This window comes from Malus domestica, chromosome 07, assembly GCF_042453785.1.
Source record: "Malus domestica chromosome 07, GDT2T_hap1".
Taxonomy (NCBI): domain Eukaryota; kingdom Viridiplantae; phylum Streptophyta; class Magnoliopsida; order Rosales; family Rosaceae; genus Malus; species Malus domestica.
The window spans coordinates 2237898-2249252 of record NC_091667.1 but is presented as its reverse complement, the minus strand read 5'-3'; positions in this window follow the sequence as shown (position 1 = coordinate 2249252).

The following is an 11355-nucleotide window of genomic DNA, read 5'->3' as shown; positions in this document are numbered from 1 at the left end:
GTGAAGCAGATGGTTGAGCTCATACAAAGATCCAAATACATATGACGTCAAAATCGAAGCGAGAAAACATAATTGAAACCCGAAACTTCAAGTTGAGAGATTGTAAAATGCAGTTAGTGATCAGTCGGTGATTTATGGCCTTTGTTCTTGCTAGTACCCTCATGAAGAAGATGGTTGAGCTCATACAAAGATCCAAATACATCCACGTCAAAAAAACTGGACAGCGAGAAAACATAATTGAAACCGATACTTTAAGTTGCGAGGGTGTAAAATATAGTTAGTCATCGGTCGGTGATCTATGGCCTTTGCTCTAGCCAGTATCCTCATGAAGTAGATGGTTGAGCTCATACAAAGATCCAAATGCATACGACGTCAAAACCGAAGCGAGAGAACATAATTGAAACCTAATACTTCAAGTTGCGAGGTTGTGAAATGTAGTTAGTCATCAGTCAGTGATCTATGGCCTTGCCCAGATGGTTGAGCTCATAGAAAGATCTAAATAGATACGACATCAAAACCGAAGCAAGAAACTTCAAGTTGTGAGGTTGTAAAATGTTGTAGTTATTAGTCAGTGCCCTCAGCTGAACCATATTTGACTTTAATTAAAAGAAATGAAAGAGCTTGCAATATTGAAAGGATTTTTTGATATAAAAGGTTGCTAAACTTGCTAGTAGAATAAAGATTTAAAATGAAAATGGTGCAGCTGTTGGTTTTCTAGAGAGAGATTTGTTCGATTGTTTGAGTGTCTCTTTTTTTTTTTTTTTTTTTTGCCTTGGGTTCAGATATATTGAGAACAAACCATAGTGTAGAAGCAAATCTACTTGCTGCACTTTCATGAAAAATATCTATAAGCATATAACATATAATAATGGATGTCATTTGACATCTGTAAGTCAAGTATATGTCACTTGATGCAAGTTTAGTGATAGAGATTTTACTCCTCATGTGAATGGGCTAAAAACTCCTATTATACTTGCAAGAATCACAAGGTTGTTGTAGTATAAACGGATCTCGCAATGTCGTTCTCCACATGGATTATTAAATAATTTGAAACAAACCAAATTCCAATTAATTATTGTAAAGTAGAAATTGAGATGATTGATTTTATAACCTACTTAAATTAAAACCGAGTTTAATTAATAAAAATAAGATAATCTGCAATATTAAAACTAGATGGAAAAAGAAAACAGTTTTTGGGAGAAATCAAATTAAGAAAGCACTAGGGTTCCATCATCACCTAGCAATCCTATGAACTTTTACCAATTACTTATGATCTACACATGCCACTTTGAAGGTTAGGTTTTCCTAATTTATATTCTACTTGGAACCTCCAACATAGAACGTATATCTAACTTGCAACCCGTTCGTTCGGATCAAATCTGAACATGAAAGACTCATTATGCTTTATGAAAACACTTTGAAAAACCATGCAACCCTTAAGACGTGGTGTTCATCCTAAGTGAAATTACAATTATTAATCACAAGAAGCTAGCGTCAATTTCAGGGAATCTTCCGACCAAAATTGCATCAAATTAATTTTCTAAAGATCCTAATGGTGATCAGGCATTAAGACAATTAGATAGTTTTTATCCTGGTGATTAACAATTCAAAGTATGCATGCAATCAATCATAAGTAATAAAAATCACATATTCATGCTAAGGCTCAAGGCTTCGCCCTAGCAAAATGAATTAGTTACGCATATTCATAATTGAAATCATAGAAAATATTATTAAGAAAATGATTGAAAACACCTTCAAGTAGAAAATCTCCAAAACCCTAGCAATTTTCTCTGTCTCCAAAGTTGAAGGAAGCGCGTAGAGAAAAATTGCAGATGGCCAAGCTATAAATCTGCTAAGCCCCCCCCCCCCCACACAAACCCTAAAAACAGGTCCTTTATTCCCACTAGGAAACTAAAAATAATAATAAAATAAAATAGGAAATATAACCCTAAATTAAATGGTAAAATTCGCCCAAAATCTGAACAGCCACGTTTTGGACCCATAAGCTGCTCCAAAACTAGCCCAATATAGCTGGATTTAATGTTTGAAATATTCTGAACACTTCTTCAGAAGGCCACGAACCCATCCGAGGTCATATTGGGCTCCAAAAACGCAATTTAAGCCCAAAAACGTCATTTTCCAGCCCTGCGTATCGCTCCTTTATTTTATCGCCAGAAAATAACCGTTTGGTGGAAAAATCCCAGATTTTGGTACGATCAAGCTAAGTAACTCATGAACGTCTTCCAACTGAAATTACTCCAAAATTCGTCCATTTGATCCTGTTTTGCTCCAGAGGAAGTTGAAAGTCCTATATTGTAAATACAATTCAAAGTATCAAAATTCTTCCAAAATATATTAAGATTAGGGTAAAATATATAATATAAAATTTACTCATCGTTTAGTTTAATTTCAAAATAACCTCACAAAAAGCCATAATTTAGCTTTAGACACAAATAAGTGAAATTGTGCCAAATTTAAGCACAAACACAATGCAGATGCATAAAATTTTATTTGAAAACTACAAAATAACTTGAAGGAGGTCAAGTATGATTAAATAAAGTAGAAAGAACTTATTTTCTTTAGACAAAAAAATGGGAGAAAGCTACGTGATTTCATTTGCGATGCGACGCTGCGGCTGTATATACTATATAGTAGAGACATGAGTGGTCCTCCTCATACAGGTTTAGATTATACTTTGTCTGTATGCGTATACAAAGTCCCCATCAGATTAAAGAAAGGAACTTTAATATATGTATTGAAACTATATATATCTATAAGGATATGCGAATGTGATGCACATGTGCTACTTGATGAGAAAAAAAAGGACAAGGTTTACATGGGCGGAACCATGAAGATATCAGAATGGTCCCGAGACCATTCTACCATTTTTTCCGCACAGAAAAAATTAGAGTTATTCCTCTAATTTCCAAAGACTTATTAAGGTTTTAGAGTCTCAACCAGAACTTTTTCCTTATTTTCATTGTTGAGTTCCATTTGAGGCTGGTGGCCCTTATCTAGTTAACCAGTGGCAAGTTTTGAGAGACTTAGGTGATCAGAAGAGGGAGAGACATGAATTAGCCAGGTCGTGAGAGAGTGCTGGTTTTTATTTTTTATTTTTGCTTGATTTTTTTTTAATTTTTTTCTTTGAAGTCTCTTGATAATATTACTTTTACTTTTCTTTGTTCTTATTTTTATTTTGAATCTGAGTCATGATATTGGGCATGAGGTTGAGTTGAGAAAGATGATAACAAGAATGACATTATACTAAACTCAAATGATGGTGGTCGGTAGTTAGGACACGACATATATTTATTTTCTTAAATCACAACAGCGTTTTAAGGTGAGACTTTTGACCCCTCCTAAGCCAAAATCCTGGCTCCGCATAACAATTGGACAATAACTAAGAAAAGAAATGTGATCGAAGTTGCTGCAAACTAGTTAGGGATATATTCAACGTTTATACGTATATCCTAATGTTATAAACATTCAAAAGCTGCAGGAGCAGTTCTCTTAGGCTATGTATACGTCAATTGTGTAAGCAGAAGCTACATGTCTTAAACAAGGCCTTAAGTTTATGGGCATTGATACTAGGCATCACTCGCGTTCAGGTAGAAGGAGATTTACGGGTTCTCATCGAAAAGAGATTTTTCAATGTGTTTGGAATATATAGAGGTATGCCATAAGTTATCATATGAGCAGAGGGAAGGTTTTTTTCTTTTTCTTTTTTAAATGTCCCTCTACTTGTATAATAACATATGTGTATGTACCTGTGTTCTGTACACATTGAAAAGTCTCTTCTCATCAACATCATCCAAGATTCTAAAAGATGCTAGGCGCTAGGTGGGCGAGAGGCTGAGGCCTAGAGCCTATGCGGTTAGGCGGATGCCTAGACGAATTTAAATAAATTTATTATATGTCATATAAATAAATGTCTGCTTATATTTAAAAAATACATAATTTACTAGGATACATAAACTGCAAAATAGAATGACATATGAATTATAAAGTAAAAACATAATGAAAACATGAGAAAAAAGCATATAATGCGTGGTCATCTAAATATTCAATAAGTCTCTTGAAATTTATTGAAAAATAAATAAACTGTGAAATGAAAGTTATTTATTTTCAATCTAAGTAAAAGTCGTGACTAGACGGGTGTCTAGGCAAGTCTAGATGGTCTAGGCGGACACATAGGCGATCTAGGCAGACACCTAAGCAAGTCTAGGCACCCTTTCTTATTTTCAAACGTCTATGGGTTAATCGGTATGGTGACCAACTGCCTAATGCCTAGGTAAGGCCTAGGTGGCGCTAGATGGGATTTTTATAACAGCGACATCATCAGTGACAAGGCGCAACTTCCTTAAAGAATAAAGTCAACTATTGAAGACATCATTCAACTCAGAGAACTAATTTTCAAAAGGGATACTTTGGATGCGGTCCCTAATCCTTAACATTCTTTGACTAAAATCTTAATGGTATTCAAAGTTTGATCAAAGTCCATTGACTTTGTACACCTCATTATATTACAATTAATATTTTTATTTTTATAGTTTTGACATTAATTGTTTGATATTTTATGAGATTTGTAATCCTATAAATTTTAAATCCCTCATTATAATACTATTAGAAACGGTTACAATAAAAAAAAATTTTGATGCACAAAATCAGTGAGGACTTTGGTACAATAGAAAGTGTCAAGTTTGTGACCTTCGCTAGATTGCTCTGGTCATTAGTGTGGATAAGTATGTAAATAGATAGAGACAGAGAAGTAAACACAAGATGTACGTGGTTCACCCAGATTGGCTACGTCTACGGAGTAGAGGAGTTCTCATTAATTGTGAAGGGTTTACACAAGTACATACGTTCAAACTCTCCTTTAATGAGTACTAGTGAATGATTTAGTATAAATGACATTAGCAAATATTGTGGGAGAATGATCTCCTTTTATAGAAGAGAGTTTGTAGCTTTGTTCTGATATTGACACGTGTCGTGTTGTGATTAGCTTCTAATGTTGACACGTGTCGTGCTATGATTGGTTTCTGATGTCTATACGTGTCATGCTGTGATTGGCCTCCTAGTTTGAGGGAAACTCTTCTGGGTCCTTGACGGTATAACGCTGACCGATGCTTGGTAGTTTCGGGATTGGTCAAGTAGTTTCGGGAAACTCTTTTGTAGGTAAAGCTTTCCAATAGATGGCGCCAAATGTTGATGCACAAAATCTTGCGGATCTTGGACCAACATAAATCTGACTGTGAATCACACAAATGCACAAGAACACAAAGATATATCGTGGTTCACCTCAAGTTGGGCTACGTCCACACTGATGTCGTTAAATGTTGATGAAGGTTACAGTATGCATGGAGGCTATAGAGGCTTAGTATTTGCTCTCTGTATTATTCTCTGCCTCTCTGTATCTTTTTCTCTCCCTCAGTGAAGGTGAGGAGGATCCCTTTTATAGAATAAGGGTTTCCTCCTCTTACATAAATCATGGGCTCAGTAATGAAGCCCAAATATCGAGGCCCAATATATGGTACAACAAAATTCAAACATTTTGATTGAATAAATGGATAAAAACTATGTCACATCCTGGCCCGGATCCTGACCACATCCCGAACTCAACTCCACCATAGCACGATATTGTCCGCTTTAGGCCCCAACCACGCCCTCACGGTTTTGTTCCTGGAAACTCACACAAGAACTTCCCAGTGGATCACCCATCATGTGATTGCTCTCGCACGTTACTCGCTTAACTTCCGAGTTCCTACAAAACCCGAAGCCAGTTAGCTCCCAAAAGGCCTCGTGCTAGGTAGAGATGAGAATATACATATAAGGATCACTCCCCTGGGCGATATGAGATCTTACAAACTATGTAAAAATAAGAAATATTAAATGGCAGAAGAATGTATTCAGTGTTAAAAAAAATTGGTACATTTTACAAAAAAATTGGTATATTTCACATATAATAAAGTGGTACATTAATAAAGAAGAATGGTTGCATTATAAATAAATTAGGGTACAAAATAAAACTAAAAAGAAAATACTACAAATTTAAAAAAATGTTGCAAATTAAAAGTGGGTACAAACTAAAAATATAAATATATGATACATAGTTTAGGCATAAAACATAAATATACCATATGTAATTTTTCTATCATTGATTAAATATACAATGTCACATGACGGTATACACATGGGTAAAAACACAAAAAAAAACTTTAAAAAATATGGGCACAAAAAGGAACTAATATATGAGTACAAATTAAAAATGAAAAGAAAATATTTTAACACTAAAAATAAAAATATATGATAAAAAAATTTAGCTATAAATATAAATATACTAATTGTAACATTTTTAACACTAAAGGAATATATTTAAAAATAAAAATATTTTATTATTCAAATAATTAATGATGTTATTAATACCAAGGACCTTGATCAAAAATTGAAAATGAATAGGATTTTAATCAATGAAGTAGTAAAAAATAGGATGTGAACCTAATTTCTCATTTTCAAAAACATAATTCATGCATATTTTCCGCAAAGCAAACATGACAGTCAGTTAGTCATTGAATTTGGACTTCAGTATAATCATAAGTGTATATTTGGTTTTCACAATTTTTTCATTCCATTACAAGGTATATGTATTGTGATTGTATGTCTGTAAAGATTCGTAAAGGATCATCGCTGTAATTCAAGCTTTGTTCAGAAAAGAAAAAAAAATAGAATGATTGAATTTTTGTTAGATTGATATTTGGCTGAAGCTTTAGAAGTAAAAAGCATGATTCGAATTTTTAAACTGCAATGCAAAGGAGGCTTTCACAAGCTATCTCAATTTCTTCCACCCCTTGAAATCCGAGTTTATTCATTTGTTTACTACGCTTAAAAATTAGAACGGTGGATGCACTATTGGATTTTTATGTGCTTCAAATTGTTAGATTTATTAAGGTTTTTTTTTTTTTTTTTTTTTTTTACTCAAAAGGAAAATAGCTTGTAGCTTCATCATGATAGTCTATTTTTTTTTGGGGGGGGGGGGGGTTGGACTTGGAAGACTCATAGAAGCATTTCAACATTTCCTGACCACCATCGAACTCAGGACGTGTTGTATAGAATACAAACTTGTAATTCATCCCCAAATACTGAGCCGCCTGTGATGATTGTTTATTAGGTTAAAAATATTCGCCTTTGTAAAACCATAAGAAGTAAGAAATATGTTATGTGTTTGTTTCAACTAAAATTGTTGATTTTCAACACAAGACTATTAGATTTATCGAATAAAAGACACTTTTTTACTCTAAATCACTTAAAAAAGAAGGGACATGTTTGAACTAGAAACATAGTGAATTGAAAAAGAAAACCTAATCATCATGGCAACACTTGCGCAAGACTATTGGATTTGAAAACTGTGCTGTGAAAAAAGAAGAAAAAAGATATAACTTTGCATATAAATGGGCTTAATCCAGAAAAAAAAACCAAATTGTTTGGTTTCATTTCGGTTCACACTATAAAACGAAAACAAGTAAATTTCGGTTTTGATTTTACCTTAAAACCGTACCTACCCTTGTTTTTGTGGTGCGAAATTGGTGGTGTGGGTTGTTGGTTGCCTTTGCTTTTCGGGCAGCTGCGGAACTTGTGACAGGTCATCCATCCCCTAATCTTCTATGTTTTCTCTACTAGCCATTATTGGGCCTCTATTTGTTGGGCCTACGAGGAGTATTTTTCTTTTTGGGTTGAAACCTGTTGATGCAAAAAACCGGAGGTCTTGGAACAACGTAAATTCGATCGTGAATCTGCAAGAAATGTAAATAACACAAGATATATCGTGGTTCACCCCAAGGTTTGGGCTACGTCCACACTGATTGTATTTCTTTGAGAGTATTTGTGAGGGAGAGAGTGTGAGAGCTTTGCTTTAGATAGGAGAGACCTAGGGTTTGTGAGGGTGAGGAGGCCCTTTTATAGAATAAGGGCTCCTCATCTTTTTACATATTTGGCCATTCCTTTATTACATAATTACATTTGAGTCCCCCGAGTATTTATATGAGGTCTAAATACGAAGGCCCTAAATATGGTATAAACAGTAGTCCCCCAAGTCTTCAGTCAAGAGAGTCTTTTGGCTGGAGATTTGAAATTCAGTCCATGTGTGGGCCGAAGTAACTAGATGTTGTCTTGAACTGATGTTCGATATGAGGCGGTGCTCAATCTGAAATGATGCTCAACTAGAAGTAGCACATGCTGCGAGGCTGCGAGGCTGGTGGCTTATGTTGCCTTGGTTGGCTCGGCTTGTGACGTTTGAAGGTGAGGGAGTCCTTTTTATAGAATAAGGACTCGATCCTCAATACATGAATGATGGGCTAGAGTTGATGCTCGCGGCGAGGCGGTTGCTCAGTAGGCGGCGATGCTCTCTAATGATGGTGAGGGAGTCTATTTTATAGAGTAAAGGTTCGCTCCTCAATACATAAGTGATGGGTTAGGAGTGATGCTTGCGGCGAGGCGGTTGCTCAGCTGGCGGCGATGCTTTCTAATGATGGTGAGGGAGTCCCTTTTATAGAGTAGGGGCTCGCTCCTTAATACATAAGTGATGGGTTAGGAGTGATGCTCGCGGCGAGGCGGTTGCTCTCTAATGAAGGTGAGGGAGTCCCTTTTATAAAATAAGGGATCGCTCCTCAGTACATGAATAATGGGTGCTCTCTAATAAAAGTGAGGGAGTCCCTTTTATAGAATAAGGGTTCGCTCCTCAATACATAGATAATGAGTTAAGTCCCTCAAGTATTTTCATGAAGCCTAGTTAAGGCCCAATATATGGTACATAATGTAGTCCCCCAAGTCTTCGGTCAATAGAGTCTGTTGGCTGAAGACTTCAAATTGAATCCATGTATGGGCTGAAGTGGCGGTTGTTCGAAGACGGTATTTGTATACCCTGCATTGAAGCTTTGTAGGTGAAGCTTTGCAAGTGAAGCTTTGAAGCTAGAGCTCTATAAATGACACTTTTGAAGCTGTAGCTCTGTAAATGAAGCTTTTGAAGCTGATTGACATGAGTGATGCTCATGGATGTTGTCATGAGTGATGCTCATGAATGTTGACATGAGTGATGCTCATGAATGTTGACATGAATGATGATCATGAGTGATGCTCATGAATGTTTATGTATGAATGACATGAGTAATGCTCATGTATAATTTGGAGTACTGGTCGTACTTTTGATCACCTGGTTGGTGGCATGAAGGAGAGTACGGGTTGTACATTTCATCACCTGGTTGGTGGCATGAACGGCTAGTTGCCAAATGATATTAGAGTACGGGTTGTGCATTTCATCACCTGGTTGGTGGCATGAATGGCTAGTTGCCAAATGATATTTAGAGTACGGGTTGTACACTTCATCACCTGGTTGGTGGTAATAGCGGTGGGTTGCCGAATAATTTTGGAGTACTGGACGTACTTTAGATCACCTGGTTTGTGCTAATAGCGGTAGGTTGCCGAATAATTGTGGAGTACTGGGCGTACTTTTGATCATCTGGTTGGTGGTGATAGCGGCGGGTTGCCGAATAATTATGGAGTACTGGGCGTACTTCTGATGATTTGGTTGATGGTGATAGCGGCGGGTTGTGGACAGATTCTGATGATGCGGTCCAAGTTGATTCTGAACTCCAGGACTGGTGGACAGAGCTTCGCAATGTAGGCCATGGTGCCAAGAAGAATGAACCATGATGGCTTGGTTAACCGCCTAACTGTAAGCCGACGCTTCATACTTGAGGCAGACTCGGCGGATGAGGTCCCCAGCAGCCTCATCAACACCCTCTCCAAGTCCTTACCTCTGGGGTCTTCGTCCAGCACGTGCACAATAGGGTTGATGCCCATGCTGCAGAAAAGGGGCTTGATGGCGTGGCACATGCAGCAGCTGCTTATACTGAAACTACCGCTTCTTCTTGCAAGGCTGCCAAACCTGAAACTTCGTCACGCTCATTCCTCCTTACTTTGAATCCGAAAAAAGCACGAAACCTTTAATTCGTAGAGACAGCCGAATCCCAGAGACGAGATTTTAGAGTACGAGTTGTACATTTCATCACCTGGTTGGTGGTAATAGCGGCAGGTTGCCGAATAATTGTGGAGTACTGGGCGTACTTTTGATCATCTGGTTGGTGGTGATAGCGGCAGGTTGCCGAATAATTGTGGAGTACTGGGCGTACTTCTGATGACCTGGTTGGTGCTATTTTAGGCTTATGGGCCTTCGCTCTCCACACAACATTCCAGCCCATTTATTTTGGGCTTTGCCCTTTTTTTTTATTTTTTATTTTTACCCTCTGATGAGGTTTATACAGATATCTCCGAAAGATACGAAAAATAAATTACATCATTAAAAAATAAGGAAAGTAAACCACATCATTCTGGTGAGGTGTTTATTCCTTGCTTTTGCTTGTGTTTTTCTGCTACACTCTCTGTCTCTTCATATGGCAAACAGAAGGAATCATAATAATACGAAGATCTTTTGCTTTTCTTCTTTTCTCTCTATTGCGTCTCTATCTTTTGCTTTTGTGCCGCAGCTCACTTGATTGTTTTTCTTTCTGCTTTCTTCTTTTGCTTTTCTTTCTCTTTTCCATTTCCTGCATGTACCACCCACTTGCTTTCTTTTGTTTTTCTCTAACGTGACAAATGCTTGACAACTGATATTTCCGTGGTAATAATTGCAGCCAAAGTGACAATTGCATCCCCTTCTCCACCGTCATCCACCTCCACTTTCAGCCCCTCCATTTTAATCACGTGCCATGACCATCTCCGTCAAATAGAGAATATAAAACTTATGTGCCATGACCATCTCTATCAAATAGATAAGCGTAGTCCAGAGAAGCCAAAGAGATACAGGGGACGTTGGCGACGGCAGAGCTAATGGTGTCGAGCTCGTCACGTGAGCTGCAGCAGACCACAATAGGCAACCCCGGACGCCGACCCGCCAGCCCAATAAGTCCATTAAGGTCTCCATCTTGAACTGGTGTCTGTCGACGGCAAGGTAGAAGTGGCGCTGCGGGCTGAAATGGGAAGAAGGGGAGTAAAACGGAGGAGACGGGGTTTCAAAAAGCTGTATCCACCGCCATGGCCGAGGCATCGTAAAATCTGCAGAAGGACTTGGCGGCGGTGATATAGGCTACGTCCAAGGATATGAGATTGAAGAACAGATTCTGATGCACAAAATCAAGCTTCGTCGATCCGACCCAAGAGAAAATGTAGGCCATGGTGGACAGATTTTGATGATGCGGTCCAAGTTGATTCTGAACTCCAGGACTGGTGGACAGAGCTTCGCAATGTAGGCCATGGTGACAAGAAGAATGAACCATGGTGGCTTGGTTAACCGCCCAACTGTAAGCC